Consider the following 13,163-nt stretch of genomic DNA (forward strand, 5'->3'; position numbering starts at 1 on the left):
CTGTCTCATTCTTCAAGTCTGGGAAGTTTTCTTGTATAATCTCACTGAATAGTCTGTTTATTCCTTTAGTTTGGAGCTCTGTGCCTTCCTGTATCCCAATGACTCTTAAATTTGGTCTTTTGATACTGTCCCATAATTCTTGGATGTTCTGCTCATGGTTTCTTAGCAGACTTGCTGAGCTGTCTATGTTCTTTTCCAGTTGAAATACTTTGTCTTCATTGTCTGATGTTCTCTCTTCTAAGTGATCTAATCTGCTGTTAGTATTCTCAATTGAGTTTTTAAGTTGGTTTAATGATTCCTGCATTTCCAGGATTTCAATTTGTTTGTTTTTTATTACCTCTATCTCCCTGTGAAATTGATCTTTTACTTCCTGGATTTGTTTGTCAATGTGATCTTTCATTGTCTGATTTTGCTGTCTCATGTCTTCCTTGAGACTCCAGATCATCTGAAGCATATATATCCTGTACTCTTTATCTGACATTCCGTCTGTTGCAGCTATTACCTCTTCTAAAGTTGAGTTGACCTGCATTGCTTGTGGACCTTTCTTTCCTTGTCTTTTCATACTGCTCGCGTTTCTTCCTGCTTGGTGCAACTGTTGTGTTTTTGAAATTTACCTCCTATTTATTTATATTGCTCTTGTATAGTTGGGAAGTCTCCCTTGCAGGGCGGATAGTGGCTGTGCTCCTCCCCTAATTAGGGTGGTCTGTCTACCATGCTAATTGGTCGCAGGTCTGCCCCCACTGCAGGCACTGGTGGCTGTTCTGCTCTGACCCCACTCCAATTGTGGTAATGTAACTACCACACCCTGGGGTCGTTGGTCCTGATCTGGATGTGGGTGGCGGCTCTGCTGTGCCCCCACTCCAATTGGTGTGACGTGTCTACCACGCTGGCAGACCTCTAGGCCGGTGGGTCGCAGTTCTGCACAGCCCCCACTCCCAATGGGGGTACCTGACTACCTCTCCAACGGGTCGCTGAGCCCCCTCCGGACCCGGGCGGCGACCCTGCTCCACCCCCACTCCAACCAGTGTGACGCGACTGCCTCAGTGTTACGTGTCCACCACGTTGGCAAGCTACCTGGCCTGTCTTGCCAGTGGGTCGCTGGTCCTATTCTAAGCGTGGGCGGCTTCTCTCTTCAGCACCAGCTGCATTTGGGGTTTCATGGTACCACGCCGGCGGGTCACTTGGCCTGCTCTGGGCGCAGGTGGAAGCTCCACTCTGCCCCCACAGCACCCAGCAGGACCCTGGCCGAGAAGCAGTCACCGCCGGTTCCCTAGCCTTGGGCCAAAGCAGCTTAGGTAGCAAGAACCCTGCCTTTCCGATCCGGATACACTCTCTCCGCTGGGAGCTGGCCCCAGCGAGCGACCCCCGGGGTTCCCCAGCCCCAGGCCAAAACTGTCTCGGGAGTCAGAACCCAGTCGCCCCAAGCTCAGCGCACGCTCCACTCGGAGCTCACCTTCACAGGCAGTCTCCGCAGATTCCTCAGACCTGGGCCCGGTTAGCCCCGGGAACCCAAGTCCCGGGAACCCAAGTCCCGCTGCTCAGTGCCCGGCGCACGCCTTGCCAGGCACGAGCCTTCAAGAGTATTCTCCACAGGATCCCTAGTCCCGATCCTGAGCAAGAAATCTGTCTGCTAGACGAAGGCAAATACCAGCCTGAATTCACCTGTTCCGTAGCTGAATGAGTTGAGATCAGCAGAACAATGGGATGATTACATCATCTCTCCAAGATGGAGGCCGCCGTCCTCCGTGGTTAGACCGGTGACTGGAACCGCCGCTTCTCTCCTCTGTCTCAAGCCGGAACTCCGCACCAAGCGCTGCCGATGTATCACTGGCAGGGGCCCCCCCGAATCCGTATCGCTGTTCTCCCTCTCCTCGCTGTTCTCCCGCTCCGGCTCCCTGCCGATCCCCAGCGCGCGCCGCAGACAACCCGCCGCGGAGCAATCAGGCTATGCGACCCTCCGTGAGGAGAAATGGAGCTCCCACTGCCGAACCTCGCACGATGGAAACCTGTCTATTAGATTCTGTAGCGCCTCAATTTCACTGGAAATTCCCAACAAGATATCCTTCAGCCGTTTCATATCTTCTTTCACTGGCTCAGTGATGCGGCGCACTGGGGTGATGCACTCCCTTCGCCGCCATCTTTCATCTCCTGGGTGTTGATTTTATATCCTGCTACTTTGCTGAATTCGCTTACTAGTTCTAGAAGTTTTCTGGTGGAACTGTTTGGGTCTTCCAGGTATAGAATCATATCATCAGCAAATAGTTCCAATCTGAGTTTTTCTTTTCTTATGTGTATCCATTTAATTTAATTTAATTTAATTTCTTTCATTTGGCTAATTGCTCTGGCCAGTGTTTCAAAAACTATGTTAAATAGAAGTGGTGAAAGAGGGCATCCCTGTCTTGTTCCAGTTTTTAGAGGGAATGCCTTCATTTTTTCTCCATTTAGAATGATGTTGGCCTGGGGCTTAGCATAGAGAGCTTTTATGATATTGAGATATGTGATTGTCATCCCTAGTTTTTCTAGTGTTTTGAACATAAAGAGGTTCTATATTTTGTCAAATGCTTTCTCTGTGCCTATTGAGATGAAAATATAATTCCTATCTTTAAGTGTATTGTTGTGGGCTGGGGATGTGGCTCAAGTGGTAGTGCGCTCACCTGGCATGCGTGCGGCCCGGGTTTGATCCTCAACACCACATACAGACACATATGTTAGTGTCCGCCGAAAACTAAAAAAAAAAATAAAGAAATATTAAAGTTCTCTCTCTCTCTCTCTCTCGCTCTCTCTCTCTCTCTAAAAAAAAAGTGTATTGATGTGATGAATTACATTTATTGATTTCCATATTTTGAACCAGCCTTGCATTCCTGGGATGAATCCCACTTGATCATGGTGCACTATCATTTTGATATATTTTTGTATTCGATTTGCCAGAATTTTATTGAGAATTTTTGCATCTATGGTCAATAGAAATATTGATCTGAAATTTTCTTTTTTTTTAATGTGTGTTTGCCTGGTTTTGGAATCAGAGTGATATTGCCCTCATAGAATGAGTTTGGAAGTGCTGCTTCTTTTTCTATTTCCTGAAATATATTGGAGAGTATTAGAATTAGTTTTTGTTTAAAAGTCTTATAGAACTTGGCTATATATCTGTCCAGTCCTGGGCTTTTCTTGGTTAGTATACTTTGATGGCATCTACTATTTCATCACTTGAAATTGATGTGTTTAAATTGTGTATATCATCCTGATTCAATTTGGGCAAATTATATGTCTCTAAAAAATTGTCAATGCCTTCAATATTTTCGATTTTATTGGAGTACAGGTTTTCAAAATAATTTATAATTATCTTCTGTATTCTGTAGTTTCTGTTGTGATATTTCCTTTTCCATCACATATGTTAGTAATTTGAGATTTCTCTTTCCTTCTCTTCGTTAGCATGGCTAACGGTCTACCAATTTTATTTAGTTTTTCAAAAAACCAACTTTTTGTTCTGTCAATTTTTTCAATTGTTCCTTTTATTTCAATTTCATTGGATTTCAGCTATGATTTTATTAATTCCTGTCTTCTGCTGCTTTTGATGTTGATTTGTTCTTTTTTTCCCCCTAGGGCTATGAGATGCAGTGTTAAGTTATTTATTAGTTGACTTTTTCTTCTTTTTAACAATGAACTCCGTGCAATGAACTTTCCTCTTAGAACTCCTTTCATAGTGTCCCAGAGATTTCAGTATGTTGTATCTGTGTTCACATTCACTCTAATTTTTTTAATCTCCTCTCTGATGTCTTCTGTAACCCATTGTTCATTCAGTAGCGTATTATTTAGTCTTCAGATGTTGAAGTGGATTTTATTTCTTATTTTACCATTGATTTCTAATATCATTCCATTATGTTTTGATAGAATGCAGGGTAGTATCTCTACTCTTTTTACATTTGCTAAAAGTTGCTTTGTGGCATAGTATATGGTCTATTTTAGAGAAAGATCCATGTGCTGCTGAGAAGAAAGTACATTCTCTCATTGAAGGTTGGAATATTCTATATAGGTGAGTTAAGTCAGAGTTATTGATTGTATTTTGAGTTCTATTGTTCTTTGTTCAGCTTTTGTTTGGAAGATTTATCTAGTGATGAAAGAGGTGTGTTAAAGTTACCCAAAATTACTTTGCTGTGGTCTATTTGACTCTTGAACTTGAGAAGAGTTTGTTTGATAAACATAGGTTCTCTGTTGTATGGGGCATATATATTTATAATTGTTAAGTCTTGTTGGTGTATGGTTCCCTTGAGCAGTATGTAGTGTTCTTCTTTATCCTTTTTAATTGACTTTAGTTTGAAGTCTACTTTATTTGATATGAGGATGGAAACCCCTGCTTGCTTCCACAGTCCATGAGAGTGGTATGATTGCTCCCAATCCTTCTTTCACCTTCAGTCTGTGAATGTCTTTTTCTAGGAGATGAGTCTCTTGTAGGCAGCATATTATTGTTGTTGTTGTTTTTTTAATCCAATCTTCTTGTCTATGTCTTTTGATTGGTGAGTTTAGGCCATTAACATTTAGAGTTATTATTGAGACATGAATTGTATTCCGAGTCATTTTTGTTTATTTTTGGTATTTAAGGTGACTTGGTTTCTCCTCTGATTAGATTTTCCTTTAGTGTATTTCCTTCTTCTACTGATTTTCATCATTGTTTTTCATTTTCTCTTCTTGAAATATTTTGTTGAGGGTGTTCTCTGGTGCAGGCTTTCACATTGTAAATTCATTTAACTTTTGTTTATCATGGAAGGTTTTTATTTCATCATCAAATCTTAAACTTAGTTTTGCTGTATATAAGATTCTTGGCTGGTATCCATTTTCTTTTACAGCTTGGTATATGTTGTTCCATGATCTTCTGGCTTTGAAGGTCTGAGTTCAAGAATCTACTAGGATGTGTATTGGTCTCCCCCTATATGTGATCTGATTCCTCTTTCTTGTGGATTTTAAGATTCTATCCTTATTCTGTATGTTAAGCATTTTCATTATAATGTGACTTGGTGTAGATCTGTTGTAATTTTGTACATTTGGTGTCCTGTAAGCCTCGTGTATTTGGTTTTCCAATTTGTTCTTCATGCTTGGAAAATTTTCTGGTTTATCTCATTGAAGAGATTGTATATTCCTTTGGTTTGAAACTCTGTGCCTTCCTCCATCACAATAACTCTTATATTTGGTCTTTTGATGCTGTCCCATAATTCTTGGATGTTCCTGTTCATGGTTTCTAACTTTCTTCACTGTGTGATCAACTTTATTTTTCATATTGAATAGTTTGTCTTCATTTTCTGACATCTTTCTTCCAAGTTATCTAGTCTGTTGGTTATGCTTTCTATTGAATTTTTTATTTGATTTATTGTATTCTTCATTTCAAGGATTTCTGACTTTTTTTTCAGGGTTTCTGTCTCTGTCTTGAAGTAATCTTTTGCTTCCTGTATTTGCTCTCTTATCTCATTGTTGGAGTGATCATTTTTTGCTTGTATTTGTTCATTTAGGTCATTCTTTTAATTCACAGATCATTTTAATGATGAGCCTTCTAAACTCCTTCTTTGACATTTCATCAACTTTGCTGTCCGTAGGTTCTATTATTACAGTGTCCTGTTTTGTTAGGGGAACTTTCCTCCTCCTCCTCCCTCTACTACTACTACTACTACTACTACTACTACTACTACTACTACTACTACTACTACTACTTTTTCTTCTTCTTCTTCTTCTTCTTCTTCTTCTTCTTCTTCTTCTTCTTCTTCTTCTTCTTCTTCATGTTGTCTATGTGTCTCTTCCTTTCTTGGAGTGTGGAACTGAGATATTACAGTTTCTTCCATATTCTTATAGTACTCCTGCAAATTGTCTGTACCTCACCTTGATGTTGGCCTTCCAGACCTTGCTGGTGTCCCTCAATGGATGCTACTGCTTCCTGTGTCTGGGTCCTGTGTAAGTTGTAGTGAGTGGATCTGAGCTGCTGGGCTTGACCTCTAGTGGTAGTCTGCTGGTCGGAAGGGGAGGTCCTGTGCCAGAGGCTAGGCTCTGTTGGTTATCTGCCTTACCTGGGGAGGGGTGGACTGGGCCTGCTGTGCTACTGGGTCCAGCACAGGTGGATGTGGGTGGATCTGGGAACCTGGGCTTGACCTCCCCATGGTAATCTGCTGGTCAAAAAGGACAGTCCTGCACCAAAGGCTATGCTCTGGTGGTTTCTGCCCCACCCGGGTAGGGGTGAACCATACCTACTGAGAACCTGGATCCTGAGTGGTCTATGTGGATGATCTGGGCTGGATCTGGGCTCCTGTGGTAGTCCACTGATAAGAAGGGGTTGTCCTGCACCAGAGGCTAGGCTCTGGCAAGTGTCTGCCCCACAGGGAAAGGGGTGGACCAGGCATGCTGTGCACCTGGGCGCACAGAGGAAGGTGTGGGTGGATCTAGGCCTCTGGGCTTGACATCCTGTGGTAATCTGCTGGTCAGAAGGGGCTGCCCTGTGCCAACGGGTAGGCTCTGGCAGTGTCTGACCCATTGGGGGAGGGGTGAACTGGGCCTACTGAGAGCCTGGATCTTGCATGGGCTGGTGTGGTAGTCTCTCTTCTTCTAGTTCTATCAAAAGACTTCTAGATCTCATTAAAAAATTCAACAAAGTAGCAGGGTACAAAACAACATGCAAAGATAAATAGCTTTTTTATACACAAAATAAATAAAATCAGAAAAAGAAAAACCATTTTCATTCATAATAGTTTCAAAACTTTAAAAATAAAATGCTTAGGAGTAAACCTAACCAAGGAAGTGATCTGTAGGATGAAAACTTATGATCATGAGAGGAAGAAAATGAAGAGCACACTCTTAAATGAAAAAATCTCTCATATTAATGAATAGGCACAATTACCATTGTCAAAATGCCCAAAACCTGTCTGTAGATTCAGTGCAATTGCCATCAAAATTCAATGCTATTGTTCACAGAACTTAAAAAAATAAAACAATACTTTTAAATAAATATGGAAGAACAAAATACCTAGAATAGCCAAAGCAATCCTGAGCAAAAAGAGCAATGATGGAGGGCATTATAATAACCAATTTCAAATTATAGTGCCAGGACACAGTAACAGAAATGGCATGATACTGGCATCAAAACATACCTATAAACCAGTGGAATATAATAGAAGGCACAGAAACAAATCTACTCAACTATAATAATTTGATTCTCAACAAATGTGCAAAAATGTATATTGGAGCAAAAAGAACCTCTTTAACAAGTGGTGGTCAGAAAACTTGCTATACATACATAGAAAAAAATAAAACAGGATCACTATTTCCCACTGTTTATAAAAGTCAACTCAAAATGGATCACAGACCAAAGTTTAAGATCAGATACTTAAAAACTGTTAGAAGTAAAAATAGGCAGAATTCCTCATCATATTGTACAGGCAATGATTTCCTGAAGAATACTAATTATCAGGAAAATTGTAAGAGTCATTAAATGAGATAGCATTAAATTGTACTTTCTGCACAGTGAAGGATGCAATTAACAGAATGAAGAAATCACCTATTCTGGAAGACAATATTCCAGCTACTCTCAGACAGAGGATTAATATCTACAATATATAAAGCACTCAAAAATCTGAAAACATAATAATAACAATATAATAAAATTACTACAGGCAACCCAATTGAACGGACACTTCTCAAAGAAAAACATATGGCCAACAATTTAACAACAACAACAACAACAACAACAAATCTCAACAATTTTAGACATTAGGAAAATGCAAATTAAAACTGCACTGAAATTACATCTCACTCCAGTCACAATAGCAATCATCAAGAATACAGAAAACAATAAATTATGTTGAAGATTCTGAGAATAAAGAAACTTTTATACACAGTTGGAGTGCAATTACTGTAGCCTCTATGAAAATAAATGTAAATGGTATGGTTTGGATGTTAGGTGTTCCCCCAAAAGCTTTTGTGTTAATATGGGAATGTTAAGAGAAAAACTGGTTGAATTGTGAGAGCTGCAATCTAATCAGTTCATCATCGTAACTGGGGTGGGGCTTGGTTTGTGAATGTGTGTCACTGGGAAATGCTCTAGAAAGATGCATCTTTTCTGCAGTCGTTTTTTTTCTCTTTTCCTACTTCCTGACCCCACCATGAGCCTCCTTCTTCTGCCATAGCCATCAGTCATGATGTTCTGCCTCACTTAGGCCCAGAGAAATGAAGCGGGATGTCTGTGGACTAATACATCTGATAATATAACCAAAGTAAACTTTTCTTTCTCTAAGATGTTCTGTATCACAGCAATGCAAATGTTAACTAAAACACTGAGGTGACTTAAAAAACTAAACACAGAAGCACCATATAGTCCAGCTATTCCATTCCTTGGTATTTATCTGAACGAATTAAATAAAGCATAGTTTAAAGATACATGCACATCCACTTTTATCACAGCAAAATTCACGGAAGCAAAGTTGTGGAATCAGTTTTGGTGTTCCTCAACATATAAATGGATAAAGAAAATGTGGTATAGTTACACATGAGGTTTTATTATTATAAATAAATAATGTTATAGGCAGGAAAATGGATGGAACAGAAAAGCATCATGTTAAGCAAAATAAACTAGACTCAGGTAAAATATTGTATATTTTCTCTCACATGTGGGAGCTAGTAGAAAAAAATGATAAAAAGGCGGGGGGGGGGGGAATGCCATGAAATAAGAAGGCAAATTGTTAGGGTAGAAGAAGGTGACTGGAGAGAAGGGGAAGATAAGCAAAGTTATGTGGAATAGAATTCACATCTGGCAAATAACATCAAATGTATATTCTATTATACCACAATAAAACTCATCATTCTGTATAATAAATATACAAAAATTATGAAAAAGAACTATTAAAAAGTGGTTTAAAGTATCACATAGAACTCTAACTATAATGTGCAATTCTTGAAATTGTAAAATTGTAAATTTTAGTACATTTTAGACATGATTTCAGTAAATCTTCCATTTTTTATACCTGGAAAATTATCTATGAGTGTTTTATAAGTTTTGTTTAACACAATGAAAATGCCTCTAAAGGAATGCTTGTGTTATAAAATGAACAGTTCAACTCTTTACTGAGTCATGCCCTTAAACTGTTAATTATATAAATATAGAAAAAATATTCATAATTCATATTTTTTAGAGTTATCAAATTCTAGCCAACCATAATGCTTTTATATATTTAGTAGTATACATAATATTAAAGAAAAACACAAGTCTTTAAATTTTAGGGAAAGTTCATAATTTCAGTTTGCTAGTAAATCCATATTTAGATCACTTTTTTGCTGAAAAATCAAAGGTTATATATCTTTCATCTGTAATTTCTCAAACCTCTCCATTAGGTGTCCATAGGATCTTTTTTTTTTTTAATAAAACTATATTGAACAAAATTTTACTTGGAATTCCAAGCTCACTTATCAGCAATCATCACTCCTAATCTTTTCTTTTAGTAAGTACATCTTTTCTTTAGTTGAAAATACAGTTATTTGACTTTTATGAAATAAATAGAAAGGAATTTTCAAGTGGATTCTGTAATCAAATTAACATGTGGTTTAGAAAACTCTCAGAATACTGAATCAGAAAACAAAATTCCATAGACACAGCTTTACTTAAGGGGCTCTTCCATTCATTATATTACACAAAATTCTGACTACATAGGTGTATTAATGTCATTTACTAATAGTTAACGTTAATAAAGATGTCATGAACAGAGGGTACAAATTTGTTCATTCTATTTTCCAGGCTGTTTCAAAATCTTGTTGCTTATATGTGTTTAATTTATATATTCAACTATTACAATAACTCCAAGACACCTGTATATTTGCATAGAAAATAATAAAATAAATAGTTTACTAAATATTCCTCAGACTATCCAGTTTCATTCTACTTTCATTATTTCATGCACTCTTTGATTATGATTTAATTATAAAATAGAATATTCAGGTACTAATTCAGAAAACTGAAAATTTCTCCTCCATTATCACCTTGCTATTTAGTAGTTTGCATATCATTATTTGATCAATTTAAATTTAAAAACTTGGGTATTTATTAAACTACACAACTATTTTTTTCTGTCTTTACTATATAACATCTATACTCAAATTCTAATTTGAACCTTTCCAGTATATGTTTTAACTACTCCTTAATTATCTGCATGACCCAATTAAAAATATAACAAATTAATTGATACATGTTCCACTTGATACTTTGCTCATTATTTTATAAAAATTATTCTCAATATGGGTAAATTAAACTTTTAGCCTTATATGTTATAAATAAGTGCATTTTTAATGATTCCATTAATAAAGAGATTAAAATTACTAATATCAGTGAGATGATGTATAGAGATAGTTTATAACTCCAATAACAATTTTTTTCTAAATATGTTCTATACTTTTTTATGTATATTGTGCTCTAATTCCTTTTAGACTAAGTCAAAACTCTCTTTAAATTCTTCTTGATTTCTTCTTTGGAAAACAAAATATGTAAAATTACATATTTGTGAATACATATGTGTTTATATATATATATATGAAGTATACATATGTATGTATAATGTGCATATGTATATATAAGTTTATATATGTATATGTTATTGCAAAGTTTACCTCAAAGTCAGAAATTTTGGCATGAGAATAATGTAGAACACAGACTGAAATTAATAATTGAATTAACACAATTGCCACGTCTTGTACTAATAAGTACTAGTTTTGCTGAACTTTCCAAAATAGATCTGTATCCACAAAATAATGAAAAAGAATAACTATACAATCTTATAAATATTATAAAGTATTACCCTGAATGTCTGTATCTTTAACTTCTATATAATTTCTATGCCAATTAAAAACATAATTCTCTTCTCAAGACATGTATTCATGTATTTCTTATATATATTTCTTTTATTTAAAATCAAACCAATATAATGAATGATTGTCATAGCAAAATTTTAAAATAATCTATGTAATACTATATTCACTTTTTTAATCTAGAGAAAAAGCCATTTTTTGTTCTTTTGTAGTTCTGTCAAAATCATGAATTTGTGATGCCATTGAATTTTCATTTTATAATGAAAAAAAGGAAAGTTATTTTTAATTCATTTAAGCTTCCAATTTCTAACTTTTTCAAAAAAAATTACATATACATTGATTTAGATGAAAACCTGCTGCCACTAAGTATTTCTGTATTGACTAAGCCAAAGTGAAACAAAACTGTTCAAGAAAATCACATATAATTTCAGTCATTTTCTAAATTATATAATGAATAATGTAGCAATCTAAGTCTAAACTTCAGGTGAACAAAATTCCTCAACTGCTTCTCAGCAAGATTCCAAGCCTGATTACTACATATTGAAGACAGTCTCTTGTTCCTATTTAAAACATACATACACATAAATGTACAGAAATGTTATATTACATATATATGTACATAAGTGTGTACATGTGGTGTTATATAATAACGTGAATGAAAATACAGGGGCAGAAGAAGGGCAAAATAACCCATATGTTATGATTTTGTGTCTGTATTTCTGATTTAAAAATGAGATTTAAAGTGTTAAAAATATTTTTATTATAACATTACTTTCTTATTTATTGAACTAATGTGTTTACGTTTTCCCAGGAATAACCATTATAGACATGCTTGAACACTCAGATATTATGATGACAGGCATTAATTTTGACTCTAAAACAATAGGACCTACTTCTTGAATCCATAGGAGACATCAAACTCATGAAACATACAACAAAATATTACTGTTGGAAGTTTCCATCGTGGGAACCTAAGCCAAGTTTAGGCCTAGGACTGCCCTACAGACCATCAGACCCACACCAGAGCCCAGGCCACAGCCCAGGACTGTTGCCACAAACTGGCAGAAACACACTGGAGCCCAGGCCTAACCCACCTTCATCTTGGGACACTGCAGTCATTGCCATATCCCTCCCTACACAGTAGCCTCCACCTCTGGACAAAAGATAGAGCCTGGAAGCAGCTGCATCTCTGAACAGGGAGCCCACCCTTTCAGCCTCATGTCTGAAAGTGGTTGCATCCATCTTTGGACAGCCCCACTGCTATCTTGAGTTACCTCCGCTATTGCCAACATCACATTTAGTTGCAGTAGCATTCATTGTGAGACAGCAGCTGGAGACAATACCAAAGTGAGATATAGGTAATCTGCAGGGATACTACAAGATTATAGAGTAGAAACTATAATACCACAGATCCACACTACAAGAAGGGAAGACACATAGACAACATGAAAAATCAAGGGAAGAAAGATCCTCAAACAAACCAAGATACTACAATAATAGAATGCAAGAACAGCACAATTGATGAAATGTCAGAGAAGGAGTTCAGAATACACATAATTAAAATAGTCTACAAATTAAAGGATACCTAAGTGAGCAAATACAGCAAAAATTAATCACTTCAACAAAGAGATGATAGAGCAAATAAAGCCAACCATTGATCACACCAACAAAGACATAAGAGAGCAAATACAGGTTACCATTGATCACACCAAGAAAGAGATTAGGGAGCAAATATAAGTAGCAAATTATTACTTCAAGAAAGAGAGATTCTTAAAAAAAATTCTTGAAATGTAGAAAGCAATAAATGAAATAAAAAAAATCAGTGAACGCATCACTTGGAAGACAGCACATCAGACAACAAAGACAAAATATGCAATCATGAAAATAAAGTTAAGCACACAGTGAAGATTCTTGGATGTTCTGTTTATGCTTTCTTACCATCTTCACTGTATGGAAAACCATGACAGAAAATCCAAGAATTATGGAACAGCATCAAAAGACCAAATCTAAGAGTTATTGGGATAGAAAAAGGCACAGAGATTCAAACCAAAGAAATACACAATCTCTTCAATGAAATGATATCAGAAAAATTTGCAAACATGAAGAATGTATTGGAAAATCAAATACATGAGGCTTACAGGACACCAAGTGTACAAAATTACAACACATCTACACCAAGGCATATTATAATAAAGATACCTAGCATGCAGAATAAATATAGAACCTTAAAGGCCACAAGTGAGAGGAATCAGATCACATATAGGGGGAGACCAAATTGGACATCAGCAGATTTTTTAATCAAGACTCTAAAAGCCAGGAGATCCTGAAACACCATATACTAT

The sequence above is a fragment of the Ictidomys tridecemlineatus genome, chromosome 9 (genome assembly GCF_052094955.1).
Source record: "Ictidomys tridecemlineatus isolate mIctTri1 chromosome 9, mIctTri1.hap1, whole genome shotgun sequence".
NCBI lineage: Eukaryota > Metazoa > Chordata > Mammalia > Rodentia > Sciuridae > Ictidomys > Ictidomys tridecemlineatus.